This window comes from Apus apus, chromosome Z (genome assembly GCF_020740795.1).
Source record: "Apus apus isolate bApuApu2 chromosome Z, bApuApu2.pri.cur, whole genome shotgun sequence".
NCBI classification, from domain to species: domain Eukaryota; kingdom Metazoa; phylum Chordata; class Aves; order Apodiformes; family Apodidae; genus Apus; species Apus apus.
The window spans coordinates 46,052,927-46,075,540 of NC_067312.1; positions in this window are offsets into that span (position 1 = coordinate 46,052,927).

Consider the following 22,614-nt stretch of genomic DNA (forward strand, 5'->3'; position numbering starts at 1 on the left):
TTAGTCTTATGTGGGCGGAGAGAAGATGGACCCTTCCCCACACTATTTCTAATACAAGACGCCATTGGCTTTCTTGGCCACCTGGGCACACTGCTGGCTCATATTCAGCCGCTTGTCAATTAGAACCCCTGGGTTTTTGCCAGACAGCTTTCCAGCCACACTTCCCCCAGCGTGTTGTGGGGGAAGTTGTGGCCCAAGTGCAGGACCTGGCACTTGGCCTTGCAGGAGATCAGGTCTGTCAAGCAGGACCTGCCTTTCCTGAACCCATGCTGACTGGGCCTGTAGTTCCCTAGATCCTCCTTCCAGCTCTTCTTGTAGATGGCGGTCACATTTGCCAGTCTCTTAGCTTCCTGGCACCTCCTGTTACTCATGATTGCTAGAAAATGGAGAAAAGTGGCTTGACCAGGGCTTCTGCCAGCTTGCTCAATACTATTGAGTGTATCCCATCTGGCCCTGTAGACTTGTGTCTGTCTAAGTGGTGCAGCAGGTTGCTAACTATCTCCTCTTGGGTTATGGGGATTTCATTTTGCTCCTTATCCCTGCCTTCTGTCTCACGGGACTGGGTACACAGAGAACAATTGGACCTACCACTGAAGACTGCAGAAAAGAAGACAGTAAGTACTTCAGCCTTCTGCTCATCCCTGTTAAATCTGTTTTCCCCCTGCATCCAATAAGGGATAGAATTTGTCCTTAGTCTTCCTTTTCTTGTTAATGTATTTGTAGAAGTGTTGCTTGTCATCTTTGAAAGCTGCAGCCAGGTTGATTTCAACTGGGGCTTTGGCACATCTGATTCTCTTTCTGCACAGCCTCATAACATCTTTGTAGTGATGCTGAGTGGCCATATGTTTCAAAGGCCATAGACTCCCTTTTTCTCCCTAAGTATCAGACAGATTTCTTTATTTAGCCAGGCTGTTCTTCCTACCCGTCCACTCATCTTTCAGCACAGTGGGATGGCCTGCTCCTTCAAGACTTCTGTTTTGAATAACGTCCAGCCTTCCTGGAATCCTTTGCCCTTTGGTACTGCCTCCCGAGAGACTCTGTCAACCAGTCACTAAAGCAGTTCAAAGTCTGCCCACTGGAAGTCCAAGGTGGCAGTCCTGCTGACCCTCCTCCTCACTTCTTCAAGAACAGATGACTCTTTTTGTAGTCACTATGCCCAAAAAGGCCTCTGATCCTCCATCCTCCACAACCCTATCTCTGTTGACAAACAGCAGGTCCAGCAGGACACCTTTCCAGTTGGATCCCTTACCAGCCTTGTCACAAAGTGATCCTCTATACACTCGAGGAACCTCCAGGAGTGTTCCCTCTCTTCTATATCATGTTGCCAGCTGACATCTGGGAAGCTCAAGTCTCCAACAAGGACAACAGACAGAGATTGAGAGACCTCTCTTGTCTGTCTCTTCATCCCAGTTGGGCAGTCTATAAAGGACTCCCAGCAAGATGTCTGCTTTGTTGGCCTTTCCTCTGATTCTTACCCATAAACATTCAAGACTAATGTCACCATCATTAATTTCCAGACATTTGCAAGCACTCCCTAACATACAGGGCAACCCCACCACCTCTGCTGCCTTGTCTGTCGCTTCTGAAGAGCTCTTAGCCATTGATTACAGCATGCCAGTCATGTGACTCATCCAGCCATGTTTCAGTGATGGCAACAATATCATAGTTTTCTTGCTGCACAGTAGCTCCCAGCTCCTCTTGTTTGTTGCCTATGCTGCATGCATTTGTGTAGATGCACTTCAGTTTGGATGAGGGTCCCACCATGTTTTTGCGAGGAGAAGTCCCAATTCCTAGCAGTCTGTTCCCAGGCACTTCCTTGGTAACTAACAAACAGTGTGTCGCAGGCCAGTATTGGGGGGCTACCGGCTGTCAGGATGTTTCCGCGACTTCCTCCCTGCAATGTGGAGAGGTTTGTGAATGAGCCCGAGGGTCACACGTGGCGTTCGCCTCTCACAGAGGAACGGCCGCTGCGGGACCGTATCTTAGAGGGTAGATAGAATACCCTCCCACCATGCTCACAAATTGCTACTGAGACCAATGTTTAGTTTACAAATTAATCGGTTTATTAAGGGTCAACACTAATTAAGGGAACAAGGTTCAGGAGAGGTTGTCTAGGTGTATATTGGAAAAGGGATTCAAAGGCACTATGGTCTTATTAAATGCACATTCCGAGGAGGAGTATAAAATCAATGGAGTGAAAGGGTAGGAGGTGAGCCCGGCGGGAGAGTTAGAGAGTGTGTGTGTGTGTGTGTGTGTGTGTGTGTGTGTGTGTGGCGACCCCTCCCTGGAGCAGCAACTGTGGCGAGCACGGCTTTAGTCCCGAAGTAGGTGGCGAATGCAGGCTGGGCAAGCTCCTACTCCGGTCCGGTTTGGTTTAGGCTGGGCAGGCAGGGTCCCCGCGGAGCGGGCACAGGCGGCCCTCCCTCTTCGCTCTCGGCTCCTCCGGACCGCGAGGCTGGCGTTCCAGGCAGGTCCGGGTACTGCAGCAGGGTCTCGTTCCGGTCAGGCAGAGAGAGCACCGGCCTGTCGATCTTGCCCTCTTTTATAGATCAGAAATCACTGATTGAGAAAGGATCACTGTTCAAATTAGCCAATTAGCACTGGCCAGGTATGTGCTCTGTTAGAGGCAGTCTTTAACCTGTTGTCCATTTTTCTGCCAGTTATCGTGACCCTTGTGCTGTTTTTCTTGCTGTGGAGTTATCTGCTAGAGCAAGAGGCCTGTTCCATTCTGTCCTTGGATAAATCAGTAAAAAGGCGCCACTCTTGTTTTGCTGGCTTGAAAGGCATTTTGTTTAGTCTTATGTGGGGGGAGAGAAGATGGAGCGTTCCCCACACAGTGACCCATACTTTTTTTTTTTTTCTTGCCACATTACTCTCCATCCCTTCTCTCCTTCAACTCTACTTTAAAGCCCTGTGAAAAGCCCTGCCCGCTCTTGTGCAACGATCCTCTTCCTGCTTTGAAACAAATGTAAACCGTGTGTTGCCAGCAAGCCTGGTGTCATGCAAATCAATCTGTGGGCAAATAACACAAAGTCCTGCAGGTAACACCAGTCTTGGAGCCAGCTGTTGATCTACTGGCTTTTCATGGTTACTTCCTCATTGATCCCTGCAACTGGAGGGATAGAGGAGAACACTGCCTATGCTCTTAATTCCTTAACCAGTTGTACTAAGGCCCTTAAGTATTTCTTCATTGCCTTTGATCTTCTCATTACCACTTCAGCACTAGCTACCTGCAAGATTAACAGTGGATAATCATCTGAGGACTTAACAAGGGAAGGGAGCTTTCTACAAATATCTTTAAGCTGAGCCCCAGAGAGGCATTATGAATTCCTATGAATTCCTATCCAGTCTGCATATCGGACCTTCCTGCACCCTTCAGAATTGAGTCACCTAGGACAATGACTTACCTTGTTTCGTTACCAGAGTGGTTTTGATGTGTATAGTTTTGCTCAGCCTTATTGATATGTCCAAATTAGGCGAACTCTTTGTTAGCATTCAGTTCTCCTTGCAAGGCATTGTGCCTAGTGTGCAAGAGTAACAGGGAAGGTGTGACAGTGTCCTGGTTTAAGCCAGGATGAAGCCAATTTTCCTTTTACTGATTTCTTTTTTTCTTCAGCAAGCTTTCTTTTAACTAGTCACAGTGTGTTCTAACTAAGGCTGGTAAGAATGGAATGCTTTTGTAACTGCTGAGTCTTCAAGGTCGCACCTTCACTCTGCTGGCTCAGACGCTACAGGGAGATCTATGAACCCCCATGTAGGAGGCTGAATCAGACAAACAGCAAAATTGGCCGGAGATATTCCATTCCATATATCTACGTAAGCTCAGAGGAAGGTCAGAGATCACAGAAGACAACTTCCTTCCTGTTTCTTCTTCCCTTCTCTTCCATCCATGGCCAGCATATGGGGAGGACTCCGTCCATCCATCACCCTTAGGCTCAAGCTCTCCTGACCCTCATCACTCTCTACTCTTCTCCAGCAGCAGTCTGGAATTTTACAGGACTGTTCGCAGCTCAGGAGAATGCTGTGGGAGTTGCTGGGGGTGGGGGAAATTGAGAGGCTTTTGCATGTACCTGAACATATTAGTATATAATTGTATACATATTTTCTTTTGTCATTAGTGTTTAATTAAAGTTGTGTAGTTTAGTTTTCAATCCAGCCAAGTCTCTCTCTTTTTCTCTCTCTCCTTCCCTACCTGGGTGGAAGGGGGAGAGGATCAACAGCATTGCTGTCAAACCTGAGTCAAATGGTAACAGGCAGTAACTGGAACCCCCCTGACAGAGCAGAATCACCTAGAGTACGTCATACAGGAATGCACCCAGGCAGGTTTTGAATGTCTTCAGTGAAGGAGACTCCACAACCTCTCTGGGCAGCTTGTTCTCGTGCTCTGTCACTCTCACCATACAGGTTTTTTCTGATGTTCACATGGAACCTCCTATGTTCCATTTTGCACCCATTGCCCCTTGTCCTGTCACTGGGCATCACTGAAAAAAGCCTGGCTCCGTCCTTCTGACACTCACTCTTAACGTATTAGTGAGGTCGCACCTCAGTCTCCTGTTTTCCAAGTTAGGCAGACCCAGGTCCCTCAGCCTTTCTTCATAAGGGACATGTTCCACTCCTTCAATCAGCTTTGTGGCTCTGAATTAGACTCTTTCAAGCAGTTTCCTGTCCTTCTTGAGCTGAGGGGCCCAGAACTGGACACAATATTCAGGATGCAGCCTCACCAAGGCAGAATATAGGGGGAGGAGAACTTCCCTTGACCTACTAACCACACCCTTTCTAATACACCCCAGTAGGCCATTGGCCTTCTTGGCTACAAGGGCACATGGCTGGCTCATGATCGTCCTCCTGTCCACCAGGACCCCCCAGGTCCCTTTCTCCTACACTGCTCTCCAGCAGGTCATCCCCCAGCCTGTACTAGTCTGTGGGGTTGTTCTTCCCCAGATGCAAGACTCAACACTTGCCCTTGTTGAATTTCATCAAGTTTCTCCCTGCCCAACTCTCCAGCCTATCTAGGTCTTGCTGAATGGCAGCACAGCCTTCTGGTGTGTGCGCCACTCCTCCCAGTTTAGTGTCATCAGCAAACTTGCTGAGGGCACACTTTATTCCTTCATCCAGGTAGCTGATGAAAATATTGAATAGTACTGGTCCCAGTACCAACCCCTGAGGGACTCCACTAGTCACAGTCCTCCAACTAGATTTTTTCCCATTGACTACAACTCTCTGTCTTCTTCCTTTCAACCAGTTCATGATGCACCTCACTACCTGACTATCAAGAGCACACCTCCTCAGTTTATCTACAAGGATGCTGTGGGATACAATGTCAAATGCTTTACTGAAATCAAGATAAACCACATCTACTGCCTTACCATCACTGATCCACCTAGTTACTTCCTCATGGAAGGTTATAACGTTGGTCAAACATGACTTTGCCTTGGTAAAACCGTGTTGACTGCTCTTAATGACCCCTTCATCTATGATATACCTAGAGATAGTGCCAAGAATAAGTAGTTCCATCACCTTTCCAGGGATGCAGGTGAGGCTGACCAGTCTATAGTTACCTGGGTCCTCCTTCTTGCCCTTCTTGTAGACCGAAGTGACATTTGCTATCCTCCAGTCCTTAGGCACCTCTCCTGTTGCCCACAACTTACCAAAGATGATGGAAAGTGGCCTAGCAATGACCTCCACCAGTTCCCTCAGCACCTGCAGGTATATTCCATCTAGACCCATTGATTTATGGATGTCCAGATTGCTTAACTGATCCTTAATCCAATCCTCATCTACAAAAGCAAACTCCTCCTTCATCCTGACTTCTTCTGGGGCTTTAGGGATCTGGGACTCCTGGGGAAAGTCTCTAGCAGTAAAGACAGAGGCAAAGAAGGCATTCAGTACCTCTGTCTGCTTCATATCCTCTGTCAGCTGGGCAGGCATCTCATTCAGCAGTGGGCCTATATTGTCTCTAGTGCTAGTTCTATCTGCAGTGTATTTGAAGAAGCCCTTTCTATTGTCCTTGACCTCACTTGCAAGATTAAGTTCCAAGGAGGCCTTAGCTTTCCTTATTGCCTCCCTACATCCTCTGTCAACAGTCCTATATTCCTCCCAAGTGGCCAGCCTCTCCTTCCATGATCCATATATTCTCTTTTTCCACTTGAGTCTGCCCAGCAGTTCCTTGTTTAACCATGCAGGTCTCCTGGCTCCCTTACTTGATTTCCTATCCACTGGGATGCTGTGATCCTGAGCTTGCGAGAAGTGGTCCTTGAATGTTGACCAACTATCTTGAGCCCCTTTGCCATCTAGTACCCTGCCCCATGGGACTTCTCTCAATAACTGATTGAAGAGGCCAAACTTGGCCCTGCAGAAGTCCAGGGTTCTGGTCCTGCTAGGTATTCTGTTCCTCCCACACAGGATCCTGCACTCCACCTTCTCATGATCACTGCAGCCAAGGCTGCCATTGACTGTCACCTCTTCAACCAGACCTTCCTTGTTGGTGAGCACAAGATCCAGCAGCAGTCCTCTGCTAGTTGGTTTGTCCACCACTTGTATCAAGAAGTTATCATCAATGCATGTGTTCCTCGCCTCAGTGGCTTCACCAAAATGGCAGTCTCCCAGGTTTTAAGCTGCTTTTAAACTGCCGCCGTCCCTTTGTCTCTGCCCACGGTGAGTCAGAGCTGCCGCTCTCCATAAGGACTCACTCCCCATCCAGGGACAGAGGCTGGGACTGACTCCCTCCCACTCTCAGTTTCTCTCCCTCTCGCCTTCTCTTCCTCGGTTTTGCCAAGGGTTTCCTTGCCATTTAGCCACTGCAGAAGGGGTCCACCAGCATGATCTCTTGCTCTGGTGTTCCTTGCCTTGGTAGCAAGTCCACCAGCTATGAATCATGATTCCCATTCTGAGTGTCTGAGAATGTGAATGAAAAATTATTTTTTAAATTATTGAATACATCAAGTTTGTTTTATTTGGGGGATTCTTTTGTATTAGTCTGATTTTATGCATAAGAACTGAAGAAATCCTGTTACAGGGTTTTCCCAGGCAGACTTCTAAAGAGTTGTATTTCCTTCAGAGAGATCCATTTTGGATTAAACAATTCACTGATGTTTATCTAGAAAGAGATTTTAGACCTAGGGTATCTATTAATTTATTGAAATTCCTTAAGAGAAGCACATAACTTTCAGAGGTACTTTGTGATAAAATTTGTGATCTTTTAAAACATAGCTGTCATGGCTTGGGCCCAACATAACAACAAAAGGAACACCCAAATGGCTGCTCACTCAACTCCTCCTTCCCCCCATACACACTAGGATGAGGACGACAAAGCTCCTTGGTCAAAACAAAGGAAAAGGAAGGTTCTTCACTGATTAAAGTCCCAGGCAAAACAGGCTCAACTTGGGGAAAAAAAAAATAAAAAAAATTCACATCAATCAAACACACACAGGACACAAACAACACAAAGAGCAGTGCTTGCATGTTTTACCCCCCTTCTTCCTGGGCCCAAATTACTTTGTTCCCGGTTTCTCTCCCTCCTTCCCCTGAGTGGCACAGGGGATGGGGTTTAGAATCAGTTCATGGGCTAGTCGTTCTTGCCGTGCCATCCTCCTGAGGAAGAAGGATTCCTTACAGTCCTTCTCTGCTTCCCCACAGGGTCTCTCCCGTGGGAGAGAGTCCTCCACGAACCTCCATGAGTCGTTTCCATGAGGTCTGGAGCAAGATGCTCCAGTGTGGGCTTCTCACAGAGTCACGGGCTCCTTTACAGCCAACTCCCCTCGCACTGGGATCTTTCACAGCTGCTTCCACAGGCAGCAAATCCTCTGACCACAAAATGCAAGTCCACTGGCCAAGTTCACCCCTCCTGGCCACTTCAGGGCATGTTCCAACACGTTCCTTCATGAGTCCATCTCGCCATGGGTTGCACGGAAACTTCTGCTAGGGCACCTTCTTCGCCTTCTTCCTCATGAACCACCAGCAAGGCTCCTTTCCCCAGCACAGCTCTCCTCCTCCAGCCCAACTCTTCTCCCTTCTACTAGCTCTGTTTAGATGTTATAGCCCTTCTTTCATATGTTAATCACTGAGGCACATCCATTGACCCTCTAATGCCTCTTTGGCTGAGTTTTGGAGCAGGGGGAACTTCTCAACCTCTTACCGGAGCCACTCCTTTGGCCCTTCCCCCGCTACCACAAAAAACACCAAACCAAGCCAGAACAATAGCTGTATGAATTTCCTTGCAGTTGCAATGTTTCAGAAAGATAGTAAATTTTTATATCATTTCATGAAGCTACAGTTTCTCTGTAGGCTGTAATATGAATTGCAAAATGTGTCTATTTAAAAAACATTAAAATGAAGAGCTTGCCTGAAGCTAAAAATCTGTGTTCCATAGTAGTATCTAGTTTAAAATCTATGTATAAGTAGCTGATTTATACAAATTAATGCAGCAGCCAACCAATACTTGCTAAGATATATTATAAATCTGAAGATAATTTGATGGAAAATGTTCTCATACATTTGCATAGCATTATTCTTTAATAATTACTGAATTTAATCAGATATTTGATGATCAGGCAATCTGATTTTTGAAATATTGATAAATACATTTTATCAACTCCAGCATGATATTTTTAGGGCAAATTTCTTCTATTTGAGAAGGTTTTAACAATTTAAGAATAGTTCTGTTCGTATTGGTGCTCTTTGCAACTTGCTGATGAGTTACAATAAATGTAATCCTTTGGTAATTTTGATTTAGTATCTCTCAGAAATACATGATACTATTTGCTTTTGTTGTTGACATAGAATGAATCACTAAGGAAACCGGGCTTCACTGCATTGTAGTTGTAAGTCTACTGTATTCAGTTTTCACTGCTTCCTAGGTACTAAGTGATTAAAAGGCTAGGGCTCATATTTCAGTAGTTCACCAGAGTGAAATCACACACAAAACTTAATTGAACAGAGTTATATGACCAAGAAGAATGGTGAACATGCCTTTTTACTATTATTAGGTTCTTTTTGTTTGGTTTTTTTTTTCATCTACCTCAGCAGAAGCTTTACTTAAGTAAATCTAACAGCTCCTTTGTAGCCCAGTAGATTATTTTTCTAGGACCCAAGTCTTCTCTGGAGGTGTTTTCTTTTTATGTCTTCATGCAGGCATGAAGAAAGGTGTTGTGTTACAAGCTCAAGTAGCTAGATTAAAATACAGTATAATTGTCCTTGTTCAGAAGGCAGGGTGGGAGATGCCTCTTGTGCTGTTGTTGAATCTCTCTCACTCTCTGCCTGCAGTAACAGCGATGGCAGAGACTATTTTCCACTTTCATCCTGCCAGTTAATGAAAACTTTCCTTGCTTTCCATATCTGTCCTTAAAGGAGGCAGAATGGATTAGGGGAAGCCTTTAGGTTCAGAGGAGCTTTTATTACCAAAGTAAAGATCCTGATCTTTGAGCTTGAAACAAACACATGGCAAGGGAGAAGGCTCCCAGGGAGAATTTTAGACAGGAGCCAGGAAGGTACGGAAATGAAACATAATGAGGGATGAGCACCTGTATCTCCTGTGATCTGTGTGGTTTGCAGGCACTGCAAATCCTGCTGGTGTGGTGTGGCCATTGGGTGGTGGCAGGTCACCAGGAGCCTCATGGACCTCAGTGATTCATCTGAGGAACACAAGGAGTGCAGCAGGCAGTACTGCTCTTTTTCATATAAGGTTATTTCTTATCTCTAGAACTTGTAATATGTATGCAACATACAGTTTAACAGCTGTAGAAATACAGAATTTTGGGATTTGCATTGTAGGATCAGATAGGCTTGTATTTCCTGACTTAGGTAATTTTTTACTTGAAGGGACAATTTTCTTACTTCAGGTTATATATTCCTTTACTTTGTGGCCCATGTTATAATTTATATTTACTTAATGTATATTTTTTAATTTCATTGTTTGTTTGGTTTTTTTGTGTTTGTTTTTTTTCTATTTCCATGGGGGTTAAAGAGCTTCGTCATGCACATTGACAAGTTTTTGACTCAAATCAACCTATGAAGAAATTCAGAAGATTTAAAAAAAAAAAAAAAAAAAAAAAAAAAAAAGCTTTTAGGAGCCTAGTTAAACATTTTTTGACTTCTACACCTTACGTCTGCATGTTAGGTAATCAAAAAGAAAGCCAAGACTTCAGAATAATAAGGCAGAAAGGTTAAATTTGAACTTCAATTTAGTTTGCTAAAGACCCTCCCATCATAACGGTCAGCAGATGCCTCAAGAGCCCTGAGATGGCTGTCTCAGGTCAGCTGGCCCTGGGGTCACTGCAACCATTCACTGCTTCTTCCACTGACAGGTTTCAAATAAGGAGACAGATTTTGCCATGGATTTTTCCAGATGGAATGACAGTGTTCTCTTCTCTGTTTCTTTTTGATTGTGACAGCTAATTTCTATTGTCTTTGATTACATTTCAAATTCAAGAATCCTGTAAATTTGCGGTTTACATTCATTGTTGCTCTCTAGAAACAAACTTGACAATCTTCAGGCTTTAAATTGTGAAGGAAAACACCATTATTGAATAGTTTAAAATCAATAAGGTTTACTGCAGGGTTTTACCTTGTCTAGTATAAAGAATAGGTTATGTATGATGTCTTTTTAAGAAAGATTGTGATGTTAATGTTCTCAGTAAGGTAATGGCTGGACAACACGTGTCATAAAGGAAAACCTAATCAGTTGGTCAACCTGATTTAATTGAAGTATCCACATAAACATTCCTAAAGCTTTGAAAACAGCAATTAATTTATATTTTAAATGTCAAATGTTTTTTTATAAAATATAACTGGAAAGAAAATGTTCTTTTCCAAATTACTACTGCTTGCCAAAAAACATTCTATATATTCATCTTTTAGATCTGTTACACTTTTGTACTTCCAGCAGTGAATGAGTATTTTAATAAATGGCATCATTATTGTATTCTTTCAATGTCACCATTGGAATAAAGCTTTAAAGGATTGTTGTTCAGTTTGGATGAGCAACATGTTGAACTGCAGACAGAAGCCTAGAGAAGACCAACAATGGTTAAATATCTGAATCTCAAAAACAGAAGGAAAGAATTAACTAAAGAATTTTAGTTTGCAACAGAAGCAATAGAAAAGAGCTCTGATAACAGTCTTAAAATTATAAAAGCCTGCTTCAAAGACAGAGGAAAATGTCAGTTCCTCATATCCAGTGGAGGTAATGCAAAAGGTAATAGATTTAAAATTTCAGAAAGGGAGATTGAAGTTAGACATGAGAAAAAAATATACTAGTAGAAAGGACTGCCAAGCATTGTCGCAGTATGCCGATGGCTGCTTTTGAATCTCCACTGCTGAAGGATTTTCAGAACAGGATAGGCTGTCTTGAATGACACTGGTATTTTCCTGTCCTTGTCCTGTGGCAAGACTGAAGGAGAAATTCTGAGGAGCAAAACTCAGAGCACTGATCAGTTAATGGGAGGAGATATTCTGGCCCTTGTAGGTCGTAAACCATGGGAATAGAGTGCAGCTCAGTGAAGTGGAAAAGCACTGACCCTGAGAAGCAGATAGTAAGAAGCTGCAGTAAATCTAACTGAGGCTATGTTAGCAGAGGAATGTGCTAAAGCCTGTGTTTAGATAAAGAAGCTTGCGCTTAGCTAAAAAAGTAGCATTTTGACAAAGGCAGCCTATGAGGATTTATGCTTGGATCATGACTGGCATGTGAACAGGTTAAGGGAACTAATGAAACAGGAACAGGATTCGTGTGGACAGTGAAAATGTGTATAAAAGGCAGCCTGTGTATAAAATAAATGACATTTACTTGCATCAAGCTGCGTCACGCCTCTCGACCACCGCACAAGACCACTGGCTAGATGACTTTTCCAGGTGCATTTCTGCCCTTTGACTTTAATGCTAAAATATAGGAGCTTGTGAGTTTGACCTGAAAGTTATGAAGTTTTAGCAGAGAAAATCCTTACAAAAATTAAAGTTTTCCTTGGTCCAATCTAAATTTGAATCTTGAAGTTAAGGAAGGATTAAATAAACAGAGCAACATTAAGAACCAAGTGACTGGACAGTTTATCAGTTAAAAGACCTTGTGGGTGAGATGAATGAGTTACAGGGAAGAGCAAAGTGGACAGGCATGTAACTAAGTCAGTATGTGCTTTGGGGAAAAATAAATTATCTTATTTTTTTTAAGTAATTGATGGCTCTGAGAGGAGTCTAATGTTCCATTAATTTTTTTGTCTTTCAGTTTGGAATACTATAAATAGTACTTATGCAAATTTTCTCAAAGTTGGTTGCTGCAAGACAATTCACTTTAATCTCCTCCTTCCCCTCCCCTTTTCCTTTCTCCCCAGCACTTCTGAAATGTCTGTGTTACAAGAAAACAGAAAGGGAGAAGGAGACAGAATGCCTTCCTAGAAGACATTTTCCCAAAAGTTTTGGGCAGGATAGGATTTTATGAAAAATATTTTAAATTCTTAATTTTAAAATCATAGCTTTACTGTATATCAGGATCGCACTCAGCATCCACTAGCTGCAAATCATTATTGCTACAGCAACTCTAGCTTGCTCTTCTCCCAGGCTGTGATGCTAACTCTCCAGCTTTGAAAGCTTTAGCCAGTTTGTGCCAACACTCTGTGTAATCATCATCGAAGCACAGCTGAAGGCTGAAATCACAGTAGACCTAAGTGGCATGTAGCCTGTCACTATAGTAATGACTGTGATATTTACTATCAAGGCTCTGCAGTATGACTGTAGTTAGTTTAAATTTTATTATAAAGCCTTTATTTTTCTGTTCTTCCAGTAACAGGCATCATATGACTTTATTTTGAACCTAGATGGTTCCTCCTTTTTTCCTTCCTCAGCTGCATTAGGTAGGGGTGTTAATGAGGGAAAGGAAAGGCAAAGTCTCAACGCTGTTGTCTAAAGAGATATAATTACAATCAGCAAAATTCTAACATTCACTGAACTCTTTAAACATTCCTGCTGGTGGTATATGGAGTGAAGGTGGAGGAAGGGGACAGAAATAATCAATGTTTTGAAATATAATCACTCATTCATTTTTTTTGCCTTCAGCCTTTCTCCATGAGTAGCTAAATTCCATGACTGACTTACAAACATTTAACTTCAAGCAGGTTTCTCAGGATTTAGAAATCCCTATATTAAAATAAATAGGTAAGTAGCTGTGTGAAAAGACTGGGATTATTTTTTGTTGTTGTTGGGTGTTGGATGTTCCTTGATTTGCTATTTTTGTAACAAAAGGGAAAGCTCATTTTTTTTCTTATAAAACTTCTGAAAAAACAGTGAGAAAATTTCCTGTGTAAATATTAATTAGAACTGTATAATTTGGCTCAATAAAGCTTTTATGACAGTTTCTTATTTTAGAAGTTTTAAGTTTTATTTTTTGTAAGCTTTATTTCTTATGTTTTGTTTTACATGCAAAATGTTTTTTGCACAGTCACTAATTATTGCTGCGTGCAAAAGGGATGAGAGTGTTGTGCCTACAATGATGAAGTGGAAAGAAAAAGCAAAAATTTTTTCAACTGAATTCTGGTGAGGCATCAGGGGATTTGTTGTTGGTCTTTGAGTCTCAAGGAAGTAGCTTTCAGAAAAAAACGACAGAATAAGTGTTGTTCAAGATATACGTTTGCCTATGTTTAACTGACATCCTGTTTAGGTTTCTAATATCGAAAACATATGGAGAAATAAAATATAATCCCAAACTACATTTATATCTTTTTTAAGGGCTTACATGCTTTTATGTTGTTTGAAGAATAGAGCACATTTTTTTGTTACAGGTTAACCTCCGATGCCACTGTTGTTACTTAATGTACTCTATACTATATTTCTAATGTGGTAATTGAAGATCATAAAGGCAAACACAGGAAATCAAAGCCATGAAATTCTTATTTCCAAATTACGGTAAGGGACACAAAAAACTGAGAATAATATATTTAATTTTATAAAACTGTATTACAAGATTTAAACAGAATTTGAAAATTATTAATTTTATTATTTTTTTCTACTTTCCCCCCTAAAAAACCCAAACATAAAAGAGATGTTATTACTGCTGTTTTGTTAATCAATAGCACAAGCAAAGTTATATTAATTCTAGTAAGTAATGAAGATGACATCATGTCTCTTTGATGGAAAAAATAACCTTTCAATTAGTGTAAGGTTATATTGAAAACATATTTCTACAAATTCTTTTAAACCAACCAATTCATCAAAATGAATTTTCATTTTTGCAGTAATATCCATTATTTTTATTGCATTGAATGTAGTATAATCTGCCTCCAACCAGCTACAGTGTCTGGCTCAACTGCAGTGGCTGTTCCCAAGCTCAGTAGTTCCTACTGTGGCAGTCAACTCCTATGTTCAGGTATATTCCTTCCGGCTCATTTCCAGATATATTCCTTCCTCCCTGACAAGTATATTGTCTCTGTCCCCTCCACAAACTGCTGAGGGTGTTTATAGATAGCTTTCAGCACAGACTGTCAATCCATCAATCCACACAGTGGAGTACCTTTCCAGCAAATTCAGGTACTGCTTTCCTGTCTGTTTGTGGCCCATGCCCTGTGCTAAAGCTCATCACTCTTAGTCTCCATTTGCCTTGCCTTGTGGGCTCCAGCTCACTATGCTCACTCTCACTCTGTTGTACTCAGTTCTTAGCCAAGATAAGCCCCCAATCATTCTGCATCACAAGATAAAATATGAAAAATATATATGTGGAAATAATTGGTTGTTTAATCGATGGAGGAGATTAATTGTACATCTCCTTCCTGATTTTACAAAGCTGAAGAACATGGAGAGACAAGGGCCTGTCTCAGGGAACCTGTTTAACCATCAGGTTAAGCTGCTGATGTAGAACATACTTCCTTCCCTGCTTGGCTCATGTACAGACAAAAGCATTTCAGGTTCAAAAAGCTAAGGCCATGGGTCACCTGCAAGGAAAAAGTTCATTTAACAGACCTTGACTGTGAACTGAAGAACTAATATTTGGAGTACCTAAAGACTTTGCTATTGATCAGTGTTTCTTTTGGTAAAATGAGCTTTCTGTATTTGGATTACCGGGCTTTTTGAGGTTTCTTTTTATGGAAGTTCTTGCTGCAGTTCAAATCAAGCAAAAGGCTGTAGCTTTTTATTCTTTATTTAGTACCACTATTGCTTTGCTGATACTTTATGTTGAGCTAGTTTTGTCTTCTGATGATCTTGTTTACTGATTCTGCCTAATACATGATAATGCATTTTAGCTTGCCAAGGTAACCACTAAGCTTAAAGAAGATAAAAAGAAGTCTTATGGTACTAGGAACTTGCAGATTTCCCCATTTTACTTATGTGTATCTTTTCGTCGGACTTTAGTCTTTCAATATTTGAACTAGAAACAATTAAGCCAGAGTAGCATATATTTGGTCTGCAGGGCAGTTTCTTGACAACTGATATTTCTTTCAGAATGTCAGCATGGTAAAAATTTCTTTTGTCTTCAAAAGCTTTTGTTTTTAATTAATCAGTATTTTCTGAGAGAATGCTGTTTGATCAGAAAAACCCCAGTAGATCTAATTATTGTTTTAACAACTAGTAACCAAAAAGTGATCAGAAAGAGGATAAATTTAGAATGATGATAATGATGATGATGATATGATGATGATAACATCCCACATATTTGGGTGCTGTAGCTGTCAGTGTATGTATTAAAATATCTCTAAATAAAGCTTTAAAATATCTAATGGTAATAATCTATAGGTTTTGTTTGCAGTATGCTTAGCTCAACAGGGAATTGTTCCTGAGTTTTCAGTAAAATGTTCTGAGAGAGATCTTATTTGGAAGGAGTCTTTCTAAATATACACACTTGCTAGAAAATGTATTGTGCATATCAAGGTACATTAAAAACTGCAAAGAATTATTTGTTGTTTATTTTTCAATGAAGGTTTTTATGATGTAAAAGAACAAAAATGCAGAAGCACATAAGAATACAAAACAAAGTGAAACTACAGATCAGTGTAATTGTCTGCAATGTTTGAAAGGTAAAATAATTACCTTAAGTTATTCATTAAGAAGAATGTGTTTGATTTTTAAGCTTCTTGCTATTTGTCAATGCATTGTCCTAGAATTATGTATGTATTTATAAATTAGAAGATTTTTTTTTCCACATCACATTGTTAACAAACTCTTTGCTTTGACGGTTTCTTCTTTTGTTTGTTTGGTTTTTGTTTGTTTGCTTTTTCTTCCCTAAGTGTTTAGTAATAACATTTAAATACTATTTTTAGTATTTCTTGACTTGAGGTACAGAGACTAGTGCAATAAACTTACCTGTGCTTAGACTTCAGCTGGGTTAAAAGCAAAATGTTCTCAGCTGGTAGTGATGATTTAGTATTTTAGCATTTTATCAATGCTAAATGTGTTTTCTGTGCCTATTTTTATAGCTATGACAATAATTGTGTTTCACTTTTGCTGAATACTGGTGGTTATTGTATAATAATTAATTATGGTTATATTAACAATTCAGATTTTTTAAACTGTGATACAACTATCTGTGAAAGACCAACAGTTTTTAAGAATATTTTAACTGTCTTGTGAACCTCAGAGTAATAAATGGGTTGAATTCCCAAAAATATATTATAAATATTTTTTTCGTATAAAATTTATTTGACTTCTCAAAAATACCTTTCAGGAATTATTTCTTCTTCTGCAATTCAACTTGATTATTTCCTTGTGTCACGGCTTTACTCAGATTCAGCAATTAAACCAATGACAACAGCGCTCTTGATCCCCTCGAGCCCTCCCCCTCCAACATAGGTGAAGGAAAGAGAATTAAAAAAGAGTCTTCCAGTTTGAAAACTAAACTAGACAACTTTAATTAAATACTAATGATTACAAAAATGTATATATATGTACAAATATATACTAATATGTACAAGGATATGCAAAACCCAACACCTTCCCCTAAACCAAGCAAGTCCCAGGGCACTCTCCTTAGCTGTGAGCAGTCACAAAATGTCTCAGAACGGTGCTGAAGTTAGCACAGAGTAGAGAGGACTTGAGAGTGGAGGACCAAAGAATGGACCATAGATGCAATCCTCCCTGGATGTTGGCTCTGAACAGAAGAGAAAGAAAAAAAGAAGGACTTGACTTCTGTGATGCCTGAATTTTTATATGGGATGAAATAATTTGTTTCACCAATTTTGGCATCTGTCTAGTCCACTCCTCCCTATGGGATGGTTGTAGACATGACTCTTCTACTCCCATGGTGTCCAAAGCAGCAGATTCAACAAGCAGAGAAAATTGTCCTCAGTCTCTCAGCAGTAACTATAAGTATTTTGGTGTTATCACTCCACCAGATGGAAAACTTGCTGCTACTTTGAGCAAGTGTGCTGCTTAGAAGAGAGTCCACTGAAAAAAAAAAAGAAATGGTAAAAAGAAAATTGGCTTAATCCTCACTCAAACCAGGACACCTTGAGACACTTTAAAATATAAATGCTGAGTGAAAAGATAATGGGGTAATGGTTTAGGTTCCATAGGTACTATTGTATTTTTACATATACAACTGAGTAGGTTACAAAGTATCATAGCATTGCTTTTCCAGAAAAATTACTGTCAAAGCTAATAACATAAAGCTAATACCTGGGTGGAAGGGGGAGAGGATCAAGAGCATTGCTGTCAAACCTGAGTCAAATGGTAGCAGGCAGTAACTGCAAGATCATGCCTGTGGCATCTGCTGCCCTGGGCAAGAATTGGAGAAAAGAAGCCTTCAGGGATATCCTCTTGTGGCCTTCCAGAATTAAAGGGGGCTTGTAAGAAAGATGGGAAAAAACTTTTTAGCAGGGCTTATAGTGACAGCACAAGGGCTAATGATTTTAAATAAAAAGGATTTTTTTTTTCTTTTTTATGATGAGGTAGTGATATACTTAAAAAGGTTGTCCAGAGAGCTGGTAGATACCCCATCCCTGGAAATACTCAAGCTCAGGTTGGAGCTCTCAGCAATCTGACATGGTTGAATATGCTGTTGTTCTTACGCAGGAGGTTAGATTAAGTGACCTTTAAAATTCCCTTCCAACCGAAATCATTTTCTGTTTTTATGATTCTATGTACACAAGATTCAAAAAGGAAAACCTCATGGGACCTCTGATTATCATGATGATAAAAAGATTCCAAAGACGGGTAAGAAGTTAGCGGACATTCTGAATGTATGAAAAATGTATGTCTTCTTTATATTCACTAAAATATTCATTGATTTAATAATAGATATTTGTAATCTTCTCTAATCAAATATTTTAACACAGTAAATTATAAAGCAGCAAATAAAGGGTTTTGTCATTAATTGACAATGTATTCTGAAGTTCACTCTGAATTCAGTATAAATCTATTTCATATTGGGTTTCACGTAAATGCTGTCACATAGTGTGATAACTAGTGTGTTTAGATGCTAACTTCGAAAGCTTTAAGTAGCTATTTTACCTATAAGTTGTTAAAAAAATGATCTCATTCCCTTCTTAAAAATTAGGTTGTGGCTTGCAGAGAAATTTTTTTTGTGTATATTTCTGCTGCAGAAAGATATGGGTGACAGCTCCATGAAGGTCTCGCAAGTTGCATCTGTAACCCGTATCAGTATGATAATATGGTGGATTAGTGGGCACTTTTTTCCTGTTTTTTTTTTTGTGTTTGTAGTGCAACAATGAGGAAATATACACATTTATTACTAAAAATAACTTGATGTGTATAACAGTATGAGACCTACTTACATTAAAGAGGAAACTTATAAAAAAGAAAATAGCCACTGTTATAGAAGATTATCTGACCAATATCATGCATTTATAAAAAGTGTTTATACTAAATACTCTATGATGAATACAAATATATAACCTTTCAGATTAATTTAGTTGGTTTTTTTTTTCCTCTGAAAAACATAACAGTTGCAGAAAAAAATAGAATTCTTTCTTGCAATAAGAAAATTTGGAGATGACTGATAACAGATTCTGGCAAAATGCAGTTATGTTTTGTGTTTTGATTAAAAACGGTAATATATGCTCTGAATAAATCAATTTTTATATTACAGGTATTCTTCTCTGTGTAATATATTAAAGAGAATTTAATATAGAGAATACACATTTTTAAATTAAATGTTGATTGCTAACATATGTACCAAAAATCTTGCAGTGACCAAAGCGCCCAGTTTGCAGTCTAAATTATCAGAGCAGTAAACCTGATGATTGTGTCTCTACAGACAATGTCCTTTCCTGTAATTTAACACTTACTGCATTTTCCAGTTTTATGAAATGTGAGGACTGTAAGCACCATCAATCCAACAGATGTTCAGCATTTCCAACTTTCTCTGAATTAAAATGCTTATGGCCTCAGGTCAGAGAGTATTTTTCAACTTAACACTTTTTCATAATGCAAGTAATTAGCTGGGTGTCACTGACCTCTAATTTTTATATTTTGTGCTCACATTTTTGTTCAAGTTCTTTATTATTTCAGAATGTTCAAATCACTTAACATTTCAGTACTTCGTATTGGTTTCAAAGGTTTAAAAATGAGATTGGTTTTTTCATATTTATTAAAAAGTGACCAAAAAATGGCATAAATACACCTGTAATATTTAATGTTGTCTTTTATTTCTATTGGCATAGTATAGGAAATACACCCCTAGATGACTGTGTCTTCTATTGCGTATTAAAATAAGAACATCCATGGGGTATATTTTAAACTGTTATGTTTAATTTATATATTAACTTTCAACACACACCATGAACCAGAAGATACAGCAATCTCTGCCCTCACTAATGAAACACAGCACTGTACTTTTTTATTAATATGATTAAAAAGTCTGTGAAGAGATATTTTGTAGGAAAAGTAACTTATGGTGTGAGAAATAATTGTCAAAAATGGACACGTTGGACACTAACATGATCCTGAAATGAGTAATAGTGTAGCAGAACTTCAGAAATCAGGTGATAAAAAGATTTTGATCAAACTATTACCTTGGAATATATCTGTTTCTATGGATACCTGGTTACTAAGGTTACAACCAGACCTGTAAAATAAGGTCATGACATACTTGTTAATTCAGAATCACAGAAGGCATCTGCAGTTCTTTGATTTGAACAAAGATTTTCCTTCTCTGCCTACAACTTCAGCCTTTCTACTATAATATTTTTTGTGGTGGTTACTCTAACTTTTTTAAGAAAAGTAATTTCTAAGGTCACCTTTAAATGCATTTTAATGAATTCAACCTTAAATAAAAATGTGCAGTCAAAAAAAAGTATGCAATTTCTTGATACAGCCCAGGCCATAGAAAAAACATTGAGATGAGAAACCCAGGAGTGTCAGGGCCAAGCAGATGCCATAAACACAAGGAAGATGACTTTGGTCTATCTTTTAATTTCCCTCTCAAAAACCCCCTTTTTCATCTTTTCCTCTTGAGATTTAAGAAACTGTAGAATATATGTGTACTTTAAGTTCTGTTGAGTATTGCATGCTACCAAGCTCACAAAATTATATAAACACAAGAGGATTTTAACCCAAGCAGCTGGTACTGTGAAGAATTCAGATAAGATGGAAGGATTATCCAAAAACATCTGTTGTCTTCCAGGCATTTTTTACATTGCTGAGGACCTACTGGCAGAAGGAGAAGCATGGGTTGGATGAGTGGAAAATAAGAGGACAGTGTATCATCAGCAGACTTGCACAACTGGGAGAAGTGGCTGACACACTAGAGGGCTGTGCAGCTATCCAGCATGACCTGGACAGAACGGAGAGCTGGGCAGAGAAGAAATTAATGAGATTTAACAAGAGCTAATCTAAGGTCCTGCACCTGGGGCAGAACAACCACATACAACAGTACAGATTGGGGCTGACCTGCATGAAATCACCTTTGAGGAGAAGGATCTTGGAGGCCTGGTAGACAATAAGTTAACTATGACTTTGCGCTGCTTCCATTGGCAAAGAAGGCCAACGGTATCTTGGGATGCATTAGGAAAAGTGTGGCCAGTAGGTTGAGGGAGGTCATCCTCTCCCTTTATTCTGCCCCAGTGAGGCCACATCTGGAATACTGTATTTGGTTCTGGGCTTTGTGGGCTCTTCAGTTCAAGAGAGACAAAGAACTGCTGGAGGGAGTCCAGCAGAGACCAAAAAAGACAACTGGGAGACTGGTGTACATCTCTTATTAGGAAAGGTTGAGAGAGCTGGGACTCCTTAGTCTGGAGAAGAGAAGGCTGAGAAGAGGCCTTATTAACATCTATAATATCCAAGGGGCAAGCCTGAGGAGTGTGGAATCAGCCTCTTTTAAGTAGTACCAAGCAATAGGACAAAAGGCAATGGGCAAAAACTGGAACACAGGAAGTTCTGTCTGAACATGAGGGAAAACTTCTTTAAGTGAGGGTGACAAGGCACTGGAACTGGCTGCTCATGGGGGTTGTGGAGTCTCCTTCTCTGGAGACATTTAAGACCTGTCTGGATGCAGTCCTCTGTAATGTGCTCTAGGCAATCCTGCTTTACCAGGGGTGATGGACTATATGATCTCTACAAGTCACTTCCAACTCCAGTGATTCTGTCATTCTGTGATTCTCTGAGGTGTTACTATATTGCACTGCTTGCCATTAACATTGTTGGACATGAAGCTAGGTGATATATATAAGGGCACTGCTGCAGGTCCTAAATCCATTCATGTAACAGCTGTTCATTTCAAGAAAGATCCTGCTTCTTTTCAGTCTCCTAAGGTCATTAGAGTTGTCCAGGAATTTTATGATTACTTATGTAAGGAAGTGTGTTCATGGATATCCATGCATCTGTAGTTGTTTCTGTGGTTGTTATATTTAATATAAAGAAGTAGGAAAAGTTCCTTTTTATGAACTAAGGTTCTTCAAAAGTGAAAGAGCTGGTGTTCACAAACCCTCAAGGACTAAGGCCAGACAAGTTTCATTATAGCTCAATGAAGAAAGAAAGCTTCCTGTCAGTTAATTAACTAGATTAAAAGTTTATAATTATTTAGGAAAACAAAATCAAACATAAGAATAAACAAAAAGTTAACAATTTTTTTTTTTTTTAAATTTAAGATTAGGAATCTCGTCAGCTACCCAAAGTGTGAGGAAAACATAAACTTTATTTGAGCTATTACTGTTCAAATCATTAATTTATAGAAGTCCTTTATAAAGTCTGAGAAATTGTAAAGTTAATGAATTAAAATGTTGGAATTTATTAAATATGCTTAATCATAATTAAGCCTGAAATTACATATTATATCAATGCAATTGGTAAGAGAACAAGATAAATTGCTGTATACCACAGCTCAGATATTTAAATATTGGTAGCTTATCATTTTATGGAACATAAAAGACAATTTATTTGGGACAGTAAGTATAATATATCCTTGCTAACAAGTATATAGAAATTTAAAACGCAAAGCCAAAATTAAGCAAATTAACATATTCCACTAATGGAAAACAAACCAAGTATTTAAATAGCTGAAGAAAAAGAAGCTGCCACAGAAAAGGTAAATCTAAAAGTTAATAAAAATCCATGCTTACTGAATTTTAATGGGAATATGATGGATATATCAATCTGAGTGATGACTTCTGCTCTATAGTATGCTCAGCTCTGAAGCACAAAATAAATTTCTCATTAGCAGACAATAAGTGATTTAAGCTATTCAGCTTT